The sequence below is a fragment of the Antedon mediterranea genome, chromosome 8 (assembly GCF_964355755.1).
Source record: "Antedon mediterranea chromosome 8, ecAntMedi1.1, whole genome shotgun sequence".
NCBI classification, from domain to species: Eukaryota; Metazoa; Echinodermata; class Crinoidea; order Comatulida; family Antedonidae; genus Antedon; species Antedon mediterranea.
Window position 1 is genome coordinate 20,378,544 of NC_092677.1, and position 13,427 is coordinate 20,391,970.

Below are 13,427 nucleotides of genomic sequence, written 5' to 3' on the forward strand. Positions count from 1 at the left end.
AATGAATGATCAATCAATGAAAAATAATGCCATGATACTTTTTTTCTGATTGAAAAAAATGTTCACTTGTTTAGGCCTGACATTTACAACTCTCAAAATATCTCATATTTATTTTCAAAAAAAAAAAAATATCCTTACAGGTTCGAACCCGCTACTGAGAGCACTCAAACCTGGGTATTACCCGTTACGCCACAAACCAGTAGATAACTGAAGAGCTGATAATACTCTATTTATATGAAATAAATAATAAATCAATGAAAAATAATGCCATGCAAGTTTGTTTCTGATTTTAAAAAAGGTTCATTTGTTTAGGCTTGACATTTACAACCCTCAAAATATCTCACTTTCAAAAAAAATATTTATTTTCAAATAAAAAAAAAATATCCTTACAGGTTCGAACCCACTACTGGGAGCACTCAAAACTGAGCATTACCCGTTATGCCATAAAGTAGTACACGACAGAACAGTTTATAATAGTCTATTTATAAGTGTATTACGTAATTCATCATTAAGTCATAAATATCATATTAACCTTTTTAAAACCAAAATGGCCAGTTAGCGTCGTGTTGACAACACGTATGTCGTGGGTTTGATTCACACGCTGGTCGGTGGAATAGAGTTAAAGGTATGCGACCAACGGTGTTTGGGGTTCACAGAATTTACGTCCCCCTTTCCACCACAAATCTTGAGAATGCACTAGCAATGGATCTGGTGATGATGTGGTGGAAACGACCCCAAGGCCGTGGCAGGGCCTTAGTGCTGAGGTAGGGAGAGCACATTTTAAATTTTTTTTTTGGCTTTCGCTACATGTATTTGATCTCGTAAATTTTATGTTTAGCGCCCTCAATTTAATGTAAAAAGAAATTAATTTATCTTCGTTACGTGTTTAGAAGAGAATGTATGTCTCACCGTAGTTTGGTATGCCATTTGTTATTATGCAAATGAGTTTTTGCAGGTGTAGTGGGAAAGATGGTATTGTTAGTAATTCGGTGTCAACACGCCACACTGTTGAATTTTGATGTTGTTAATCAACATTGCTACATTGGTAGCGAAATGTCCGATTCATGAAAGATATTGTATTGTAATATGTTCAAATATAGAACATTTACAAAGATCCCGATTTCCAGACTGATTTCGAAACTTAGACTAATTCCGCCGCCGGGCTAGGCCATAGGCATATACGAAGTCAAGTTTTTAAAGCAGAAAACTCTACCTAAACTTTGGAATTCGCATCTGGATAGTTGAATTTTTAACAAATATCATAAATATCATAGGTGATTATGTATGGTAATAAGTATAAGTATAAGTGCAGTTCTGGGCTCTATTTTCATTATTAGCTCTGCCCCCCCCCCCCCCAAACATGGTGGGCTAGTAGTCCTACTGGAGACCTAATATTTAATTTCATATTTCAATGAATAGGTGCACTTTCCGGGGACAAGCTCTATTGTCCTTGTTAGTCTTATATATTTTGTTTCATATAATTTCAAATCATGTAAAGTACCATTTTCAGGCGGGACTCTGTGCAACACTATTTTTTTATTTTAAACAGTTTGGTATGCCGTCGTGGTTGTTATGCAAATGAGCTTGTGCACGTGTATTATGGGGAAGATAATATGTTAATCATTCGCGGTCAACACGCCACACTGTTAAATTTTGATGCTGTTAATATTTACATTAGAATATTGTTCAAATCATGTAAATAAAACATTTTCCGGGCGGGAACCCAGCAGCTCTCGAAAAGAATTCCAGGTGTAAAAGAAGCTCACCCATAAGTACTGAATATGAAGGAGAACATTGGCATCTTTTGGAGGCTTTATGGCAGTCTTTTTACATGTATTTGATTTCAAAAACAATATTTATTTTCAATTTTAAAAAAAAGAAAAAAAATATTCCTAGAGGTTCGAACCCACTACTGAGAGAACTCAAACCTGAGCATTACCGGTTAAGCCACAAACCAGTAGGTGAGTGAAGAGCTGATAATAGTATATTTTTATGAAATGAATGATCCATCAATGTAAAATGATGTTATGCAACTTTGTTTCTGATTTAAAAAAAGGTCCAATTGGTTAGGCTTGACATTTAAAACCATAAAAATATCTCACTTTCAAAAACAATATTTATTTTCAAATAAAAAAATTAAGAAAAAAAATATCCCTAGAAGTTGGAACCCACTATTGAAATCACTCAAACCTGAGCATTACACGTTACGCCGCAAACCAGTATATGACTGAAGAGCTGATAATAGTCTATTTATATGAAATGGATGATCAATCAATGAAAAATAATGCCATGCAACTTTATTTCTGATTTTAAAAAAGGTTCAATTGTTTAGGCCTGACAGTTGCAACCCTCAAAATATCTCATTTTCAAAAACAATATTTATTTTCAATTAAAAAAAAAAGAAAAAAAATACCCGTATAAGTTCGAACCCACTACTGAGAGCACTCAAACCGGAGCATTACCCGTTACGCCACAAACCAGTAGATGACTGAGCAGCTGATAATAGTCTATTTATATAAAATGAATGATCAATAAATGAAAAATAATGCCATGCAACTTTGTTTCTGATTTTAAAAAAGGTCCACTTGTTTAGGCCTGACATTTACAACCCTCAAAATATCTCTCTTATAAAAACCATATTTATTTTCAGTTTAAAAAAAAAAGAAAAAAATTATCCCTAGAGGTTCGACCCACTACTCAGAGCACTCAAACTTGGGTATTACCCGTTACGCCACAAATCAGTAGATAACTGAAGAGCTGATAATAGTCTATTTATATGAAATGAATGATCAATCAATGAAAAATAATGCCATGCAACTTTGTTTCTGATTTTAAAAAAGATCCATTTGTTTAGGCCTGACATTCACAACCCTAAAAAAAATCTCATTTAAAAAAAAAAAAATCAATAAGAAAAAAAAAAGGCAATATCCCTAGAGGTTGGAACCCGCTACTGAGAGCACTCAAACCTGGGTATTACCCGTTACGCCACAAACCAGTAGATAACTGAAGAGCTGATAATAGTCTATTTATATGAAATTAATGATCAATCAATGAAAAATAATGCCATGCAACTTTGTTTCTGATTTTTAAAAAGGTTCATTTGTTTAGGCCTGACATTTACAACCCTCAAAATATCTCACTTTCAAAAAAAATATTTATTTTCAATTAAAAAAAAAATTTAAAAAAATACCCGTATAGGTTCGAACCCACTACTGAGAGCACTCAAACCTGAGCATTACCCGTTACGCCACAAACCAGTAGATGACTGAGGAGCTGATAATAGTCTATATATATGAAATGAATGATCAATCAATGAAAAATAATGCCATGCAACTTTGTTTCTGATTGAAAAAAATGTTCACTTGTTTAGGCCTGACATTTACAACCCTCAAAATATCTCACTTTCAAAAACAATATTTATTTTCAAATATAAAAAAAAAAAAAAAATATCCCTAGAAGTTCGAACCCACTATTGAAATCACTCAAAACTGAGCATTACCCGTTACGCCGCAAACCAGTAAATAACTGAAGAGCTGATAATAGTCTATTTATATGAAATGGATGATCAACCAATGAAAAATAATGCCATGCCACTTTGTTTCTGATTTTAAAAAAGGTCCACTTGTTTAGGACTGACATTTACAACCCTCAAAATATCTCACTTTCAAAAACAATATTTATTTTCAATTTAAAAAAAAAAACCCCTAGAGGTTCGAACCCACTACTGAAAGCACTCAAACCTGAGCATTATCCGTTACGCCACAAACCAGTAGATGACTGCGGAGCTGATAATAGTCTATTTATATGAAATGAATGATCAATCAATGAAAATAATGCCATGCAACTTTGTTTCTGATTTTAAAAAAGGTCCACTTGTTTAGGCCTGACGTTTACAACCCTCAAAATATCTCACTTTCAAAAACAATATTTATTTTCAATTAAAAAAAAAAGAAACAAAATATCCCTAGATGTTCGAACCCACTACTGCGAGAACTCAAACCAGAGCACTACCGGTTACGCCACAAACCAGTAGATGACAGACGAGCTGATAACAGTCTATTTATATGAAATGAATGATCAATCAATGAAAAATAATGCCATGCAACTTTGTTTCTGATTGAAAAAAATGTCCACTTGTTTAGGCCTGACATTTACAACCCTCAAAATATCTCACTTTCAAAAAAAATATTTATTTTCAATTAAAAAAAAGAAAGAAAAAAAATATCGCTAGAGGTTCGAACCCACTACTGCGAGCACTCAAACTTGAGCATTACCCGTTACGCCTCAAACCAGTAGATGACTGAAGAGCTGATAATACTCTATTTATATGAAATAAATAATAAATCAATGAAAAATAATGCCATGCAACTTTGTTTCTGATTTTAAAAAAGGTCCACTTGTTTAGGCCTGATATTTACAACCCTCAAAATATCTCATTTTCAAAAACAATATTTATTTTCAATTGAAAAAAAAAAAATCCCTAGAGGTCCGAACCCACTTCTGCGAGCACTCAAACCTGAGTATTATCCGTTACGCCACAAACCAGTAGATGACTAAGGAGCTGATAATAGTCTATTTATATGAAATGAATGATCAATCAATGAAAAATAATGCATGTAACTTTGTTTCTGATTTTAAAAAAGATCCATTTGTTTAGGCCTGACATTCACAACCCTAAAAAAAATCTCATTTAAAAAAAAAAATTTATTTTCAATAAGAAAAAAAAAGGCAATATCCCTAGAGGTTGGAACCCGCTACTGAGAGCACTCAAAGGGCGCGTTTATACAACACGCTATTACACGCATATTCTACACGCCTACGAGAAGTGTGTTGTATAACAACAAAGAGATTCCGTGTAATGAGATTTGAATTGTAAAAAAGGCTACTTGGCTGAATCCTAAAATTTGGTGGATTCCCGGTCGCCGTTACCGTGTTGGAAGTGTCCTCAGGGTATATTTTGACCTCTCGTTAAAACAGGTCGTAATATCAATCATGTCATGCGACGTTGCTAACAAGATTGGGCCCATTTATTGCTGCTTCGCTGCCAGCAATCATCCTCCTACCACGTCTTAAGCGTGGTTCCCACGCACTAGCGACGCAACACAAGGACGTAACGCAACGCAAGTGAATTGACCACCAATCACAATCGATGCTTTATTCGCTTGTGATTGCTAACTGTCTATAACTTCGCTTGTCATTGGTTAAAACGCTTGCGTTGCGTTTACGTCCTTGCGTTACGTTCTAGTGGGAACCAAGCTTTACGCCTAGCTAGCCTAGTGGGGCCAACTCGTAGTGGTAGTAGGCCTCTATCGTTTCCCACTCCAAACAGAATAAAAAATAACATCGCAAAAATGGCATCTTCTTCCATAGTGTATAGATGAAACAATGAAACTCTTAAAATAACTTTTATTAATTTAAATGAACCGAGAACAAAATAAACAACAATGCAAACGTGAACGAATACAATAATGAAAATGGTAAAAACCGCGCGAATACATCGGACAACGCGGAGGCGACGATGATTGTTGACAACCCAGCCAATTCAAGCGATCAACGATTTGACCTTTTATCCTAGCATGCACTGCGTGTTGATGAAACTTCCGGTATAACACGGTATCGTGATTTCTAGTATAACAGCAAACGTTAAGGTGGGTTGACCTCGGTCCGAACAACACGCTAAAAATTAAAGCCGTGTTCAAATTTAGGGTGTTGTATAAACACGACCAAACCTGGGTATTACCCGTTACGCCACAAACCAGTAGATAACTGAAGAGCTGATAATAGTCTATTTATATGAAATTAATGATCAATCAATGAAAAATAATGCCATGAAACTTTGTTTCTGATTTTTAAAAAGGTTCATTTGTTTAGGCCTGACATTTACAACCCTCAAAATATCTCACTTTCAAAAAAAATATTTATTTTCAATTAAAAAAAAAATTTTAAAAAATACCCGTATAGGTTCGAACCCACTACTGAGAGCACTCAAACCTGAGGATTACCCGTTACGCCACAAACCAGTAGATGACTGAGGAGCTGATAATAGTCTATATATATGAAATGAATGATCAATCAATGAAAAATAATGCCATGCAACTTTGTTTCTGATTGAAAAAAATGTTCAATTGTTTAGACCTGACATTTACAACCCTCAAAATATCTCACTTTCAAAAACAATATTTATTTTCAAATATAAAAAAAAAAAAAAAATATCCCTAGAAGTTCGAACCCACTATTCAAATCACTCAAAACTGAGCATTACCCGTTACGCCGCAAACCAGTAAATAACTGAAGAGCTGATAATAGTCTATTTATATGAAATGGATGATCAACCAATGAAAAATAATGCCATGCAACTTTGTTTCTGATTTTAAAAAAGGTCCACTTGTTTAGGACTGACATTTACAACCCTCAAAATATCTCACTTTCAAAAACAATATTTATTTTCAATTTAAAAAAAAAAAACCCCTAGAGGTTCGAACCCACTACTGAAAGCACTCAAACCTGAGCATTATCCGTTACGCCACAAACCAGTATATGACTGCGGAGCTGATAATAGTCTATTTATATGAAATGAATGATCAATCAATGAAAATAATGCCATGCAACTTTGTTTCTGATTTTAAAAAAGGTCCACTTGTTTAGGCCTGACATTTACAACCCTCAAAATATCTCACTTTCAAAAACAATATTTATTTTCAATTAAAAAAAAAAGAAACAAAATATTCGTAGAGGTTCGAACCCACTACTGCGAGAACTCAAACCTGAGCACTACCGGTTACGCCACAAACCAGTAGATGACTGAAGAGCTGATAACAGTCTATTTATATGAAATGAATGATCTATCAATGTAAAATGATGTTATGCAACTTTGTTTCTGATTTTAAAAAAAGGTCCACTTGGTTAAGCTTGACATTTAAAACCCTCAAAATATCTCACTTTCAAAAACCATATTTATTTTCAATTTAAAAAAAAGAAAAAAAATATCCCTAGAGGTTCGACCCACTACTCAGAGCACTCAAACCTGAGCATTACCCGTTACGCCACAAACCAGTAGATGACTGAAGAGCTGATAATAGTCTATTTATATGAAATGAATTATCAATCAATGAAAAATAATGCCATGCAACTTTGTTTCTGATTTTAAAAAAGGTCCACTTGTTTAGGCCTGACATTTACAACCCTCAAAATATCTCACTTTCAAAAACCATATTTATTTTCAATTTAAAAAAAAAAGAAAAAAAATATCCCTAGAGGTTCGACCCACTACTCAGAGCACTCAAACCTGAGCATTACTCGTTACGCCACAAACCAGTAGATGACTGAAGAGCTGGTAATAGTCTATTTATATGAAATGAATTTTCAATCAAAGAAAAATAATGCCATGCAACTTTGTTTCTGATTTTAAAAAAGATCCATTTGTTTAGGCCTGACATTTACAACCCTAAAAAATATCTCATTTTCAAAAAAAATATTTATTTTCAATAAGAAAAAAAAAAGCAATATCCCTAGAGGTTGGAACCCGCTACTGAGAGCACTCAAACCTGGGTATTACCCGTTACGCCACAAACCAGTAGATAACTGAAGAGCTGATAATAGTCTATTTATATGAAATTAATGATCAATCAATGAAAAATAATGCCATGCAACTTTGTTTCTGATTTTCAAAAAGGTTCACTTGTTTAGGCCTGACATTTACAACCCTCAAAATATCTCACTTTCAAAAACAATATTTATTTTCAAATAAAAAAAAAATAAAAAAAATATCCCTAGAAGTTCAAACCCACTATTGAAATCACTCAAAACTGAGCATTACCCGTTACGCCGCAAACCAGTATATGACTGAAGAGCTGATAATAGTCTATATATATGAAATGGATGATCAACCAATGAAAAATAATGCCATGCAACTTAGTTTCTGATTTTAAAAAAGGTCCACTTGTTTAGGCCTGACATTTACAACCCTCAAAATATCTCACTTTCAAAAACAATATTTATTTTCAATTAAAAAAAAAATATCCTTACAGGTTGGAACCCGCTACTGAGAGCACTCAAACCTGGGTTTTACCCGTTACACCACAAACCAGTAGATAACTGAAGAGCTGATAATAGTCTATTTATATGAAATTAATGATCAATCATGATTGATAATGCCATGCAACTTTGTTTCTGACTTTCAAAAAGGTTCACTTGTTTAGGCCTGACATTTACAACCCTCAAAAAATATCTCACTTTCAAAAACAATATTATTTTCAATTAAAAAAAAGAAAGAAACAAAATATCCCTAGAGGTTCGAACCCACTAGTGAGAGCACTCAAACTTGAGCATTACCCGTTACGCCACAAACCAGTAGATGACTGAAGAGCTGATAATACTCTATTTAGATGAAATAAATAATAAATCAATGAAAAATAATGCCATGCAAGTTTGTTTCTTATTTTAAAAAAGGTTCATTTGTTTAGGCTTGACATTTACAACCCTCAAAATATCTCACTTTCAAAAAAAAACATTTATTTTCAATTAAAAAAAAAAGAAAAGAAATATCCCTAGAAGTCCAAACCCACTACTGGGAGCACTCAAACTTGCGCATTACCCGTTACGCCACAAACCAGTAGATGACTGAGGAACTGATAATAGTCTATTTATATGAAATAAATGATCAATCTATGAAAAATTATGTCATGCAACTTTGTTTCTGATTTTAAAAAAGGTCCACTTGTTTAGGCCTGACATTTACAACCCTCAAAATATCTCACTTTCAAAAACAATATTTATTTTCAATTAAAAAAAAAAAGAAAAATAAGATTCGTAGATGTTCGAACCCACTACTGCGAGAACTCAAACCTGAGCACTACCGGTTACGCCACAAACCAGTAGATGACTGAAGAGCTGATAACAGTCTATTTATATGAAATGAATGATCAATCAATAAAAAATAATGCCATGCAACTTTGTTTCTGATTGAAAAAAATGTCCACTTGTTTAGGCCTGACATTTACAACCTTCAAAATATCTCACTTTCAAAAACAATATTTATTTTCTAATTACAGGTTCGAACCCACTACTGGGACCACTCAAAACTGAGCATTACCCGTTATGCCATAAAGTAGTACACGACAGAACAGTTTATAATAGTCTATTTATAAGTGTATTACGTAATTCATCATTACGTCATGAATATCATATTAACCTTTTTAAAACCAACATGGCCAGTTAGCTCAGACGACTGACACGTATGTCGTGGGTTCGATTCCCACGCTGGTCAGTGAAATAGAGTTAAAGGTATGCGACCAACTGTGTTTGGGGTTCACAGAATTTACGTCCCCCTTTCCACCACACATCTTGAGAAGGCACTAGCAATGCATCTGGTGATGATGTCGTGGAAACGACCCCATGGCCGTGGCAGGGCCTTAGTGCTGAGGCAGGGAGAGCACATTTTAAAATTTTTTTTTGGCTTTCGCTACATATATTTGATCTCGTAAATTTTATGTTTAGCGCCCTCAATTTAATGTAAAAAGAAATTAATTTATCTTCGTTACGTGTTTAGAAGAGAATGTATGTCTCACCGTAGTTTGGTTTGCCGTTTGTTATTATGCAAATGAGTTTTTGCAGGTGTAGTGGGAAAGATGGTATTGTTAGTAATTCGCGGTCAACACGCCACACTGTTGAATTTTGATTTTGTTAATCAATGTTGCTACATTGGTAGCGAAATGTTCGATTCATGCAAGATATTGAATTGTAATATGTTATGAATAAACATTTATGGATGGTAGTTGGTATGTATGGCCGCACCGTCCCAGAATAAACATGTTTTAAACAGATAATTTGTCTTCGATGATTTTGGTATGGGGTTAATGGAGAGTGAAATAGATCAAATATAGAACATTTGCAAAGATGCCGATTTCCAGACTGATTTCGAAACTTAGACTAATTCCGCCGCCGGGCTAGGCCTTAGGCATATACGAAGTCGAGTTTTTAAAGTAGAAAACTCTACCTAAACTTTTGAATTCGCATCTGGATAGTTGAATTTTTAACAAATATCATAAATATCATAGGTGATTATGTATGGTAATAAGTATAAGTATAAGTGCAATTCTGGGCTCTATTTTCATTATTAGCTCTGCCCCAAACATGATGGACTAGTAGGCCTACTGGAGACCTAATATTTAATTTCATATTTCAATGAATAGGTGCACTTTCCGGGGACAAGCTCTATTGTCCTTGTTAGTCTTATATATTTTGTTTCATATAATTTCAAATTATGTAAAGTACCATTTTCAGGCGGGAGTCTGTGCAACTCTATTTTTTTTATTTTAAACAGTTTGGTATGCCGTCGTGGTTGTTATGCAAATGAGCTTGTGCACGTGTATTATGGGGAAGATAATATGTTCACCCGATTCTGCTACTGTCCACAGGTGCTATCTGTAAAACTATAGCAAGTTATACACGTTGCTGTCTGCTATAAATGCTGTACTTTTAACACACGGTACACTGTCTGTAGCACAGTGTGTGTTGACAATTTACAATGATGTACAACCATAGGCAGGTTTTCGTACTGCCATGCAAGAATGGATAGGTGTTTTCCGCCGCTTTTAGGCCTTCTAGTCAATTATTGTTATTATTATACGAATTACGTAATTAGTCTAGTAGCTCATCTACCTTTTTAGCAGGACATAATGAATATTGTAGCTAGGCTAGGCCTACTAGTCTAGCGGGAAATCAACCAATTATTTGGTTGGATACGAGTTTAGGGTAGGAAGTTAAGTACGAGTAAAATGGATGGTTATGTGAACTGTGTATCTTGCCATAGGGTAACATGACAAACTGCATGGTATTAGCTGATCTATAGCCAGTGATTCTTATTAATTAGTTACTTTTGTAACATTTGCAATGTCTATAATGCGTGTAGTGTATATTTCTACCGTAATAACAACGGCAGTATCAGTTGGTATAGTGAAATGGAATGTTTACAATCCTAGCAGAATGCTAGGCCCACTGAGTCATCCAAGCATGCTTCAGAGTTATTGTTTTCCAGGCTACGGTGAGCTTCCTGCCCTGGAAATTTGTCAACACATGGACCCGGTTTATTCCGGGCAACGGCCTAAAAAATTTGGTAAATCAAGAATTCCATATACAAGCAATCATTCTTCAACATTCCAACTACTTCTTTCAAGGGACATTGACACAAATCCTGGACCAGATAGGCCTAGGTCTGTTCCAGTTATTCTACCACAACATGGTGGAAGCAACGGTAGTAATGAAAGAAATGAACTTTCTGGAATGTTTTTCAATGCTAGAAGTATCAACAGTAAGACTCATACGCTAGAAATGTTCCTCAACAGTCAACGGTTTGATTTTATCTCTATTGTCGAAACTTGGTTGTCCTTGGATACTATTCTTCTCGTGAGTATGCCTTCAACCCACATCGTATTTTGGAGGGATCGTTCTAACAGGGGTGGTGGTATTCTCACTGCAGTACATACCTATCTTGCACCAATTCGTCTAAATGACCTTGAACCTGACGATCTTGAGCTGATATGGGTGATGTGCAGTGGTCACAAATGTAAGTGGCTAATTGGCACCATATACCGTCCTCCGTCATCCACAGTTGCATACTGGGAGAAACTCCAAGTTGCATTAACCAACATCGAACACAAGCTTTACGACGTCACAGGTATCATCCTGCTTGGAGATCTTAACATCGACTGGTTGGTGAACACATCTGGCAAACGTCATTTAGTTGATATAACGGAAACATATGGACTTCTTCAATTAGTCCCAACGTTCACTCGACCTTCATTGGATGATCCAACAGAAGGAACTCTTATTGATCACTTCTACATGAATCCGTCTGACAGTCTTTCGTTAATACAAACCGCAGACAATCCACTTGAATCTGACCACTGTCGAATACAAATTTCAAATGCAAAAAGCTCAACCTGAACCAGCACTTATAAGGCAGTTTTTGTCTTATGCGAATAACGACACTAATCATCTTAACCAGTTATTGCACCTTGCCCCGTGGTGTATGGTGATTGACCATCAAGACATCAACTCATCTTGGGAAGGCTGCCTGGACCTACTAGAGGCCGCGGTTAGAGACAGTGTCCCAGTGGTGATACGCAAGAAATCCAAGAACAAACCATGGATTACGATCGACATCTTACGGCTAGCCAACAAGAAACGAGCTCTGTTTAGAAAGTTTGTGAAGACTCAATCAATGGACATTTGGACTAAATATAAACAAATTAGAAATGATTTAAAATACAAGACCAAAAGAGCGTATTATAATTATGTAAATAAGTTGTTTTCATCTCCTGACAACAAACGTAGATTCTGGGGACATGTCAGAATGAAACGTAATTCTTCTTGTGCTAGTGTTTTCATGCTTGATGGAACACAAATTGAAAAGCCGGAAGATATCGCTCAGTGCTTTCAAAATGTCTTTTCGTCCGTTTTTAATTATTCTGAGAATATTCCAGATACTCATTTACCTTGTTTATATCCACTACCAACCTTATCTAATGTTTATTTTTCTGTTTCAAAAATCACTAGCATGTTGCAGAAACTTAAAACAAACAAGGCTGCAGGCCCAGACAACTTATCTCCCAAGCTTCTCCAGCTCTGTGCCCCGACATTTGCCCCAGTTCTTTACGAGTTGTTTAAAATTTCTATTTCATCAGGTTGTGTGCCAGAAGGTTGGAAGAGGGCACATGTCACCCCTATCTTTAAGAAAGGAGTGACTACCGATTTTAACAACTACCGCCCGGTGGCTTTAACATCTGTTGTCGGTAAATTGCTGGAGAGGCTTGTGGTGCAAGCACTTCTAAAACATGCTACTGAAAATTGCTTGTTTATCGAAAACCAACATGGGTTTTTACCTAATAAATCATGTGCCACGCAACTTGCAACTATTATCCATGACTGGTCCTCTATTTTAGATAAAAGATCTCCACCCCATATTGATGCCATTTTTTTAGATATCTCGAAGGCCTTTGACCGGATGCCTCATGACATTCTCCTCAATAGGCTTTCCCAGCAATTTAACATTACTGGTGATATATGGTACTGGTTAAAGTCTTTTTTAATTGAAAGATACCAAAAGGTTCAATTTAAAGGGTCTTCATCTAACTGGGTGGAGGTAACCAGTGGGGTACCTCAAGGTAGTGTACTTGGTCCCATTCTTTTTAACTTTTTTATTAACGATATTATTTGTTCACTTAAATGTAAAACTGCTATTTTTGCTGACGATACTCTTATTTATAATGCAATTAACTCTCTTCAGGATTCTCTAAACCTTCAAGCTGATCTGGACCGACTTGGTCTGTGGAGCCAAGCAAATCGCATGCCTTTCAATGTTATGAAGACGAATATCCTGCATGTCACACGTTTGCGTAACAGACAGTTGTCTAAATACCTTTTGTTTG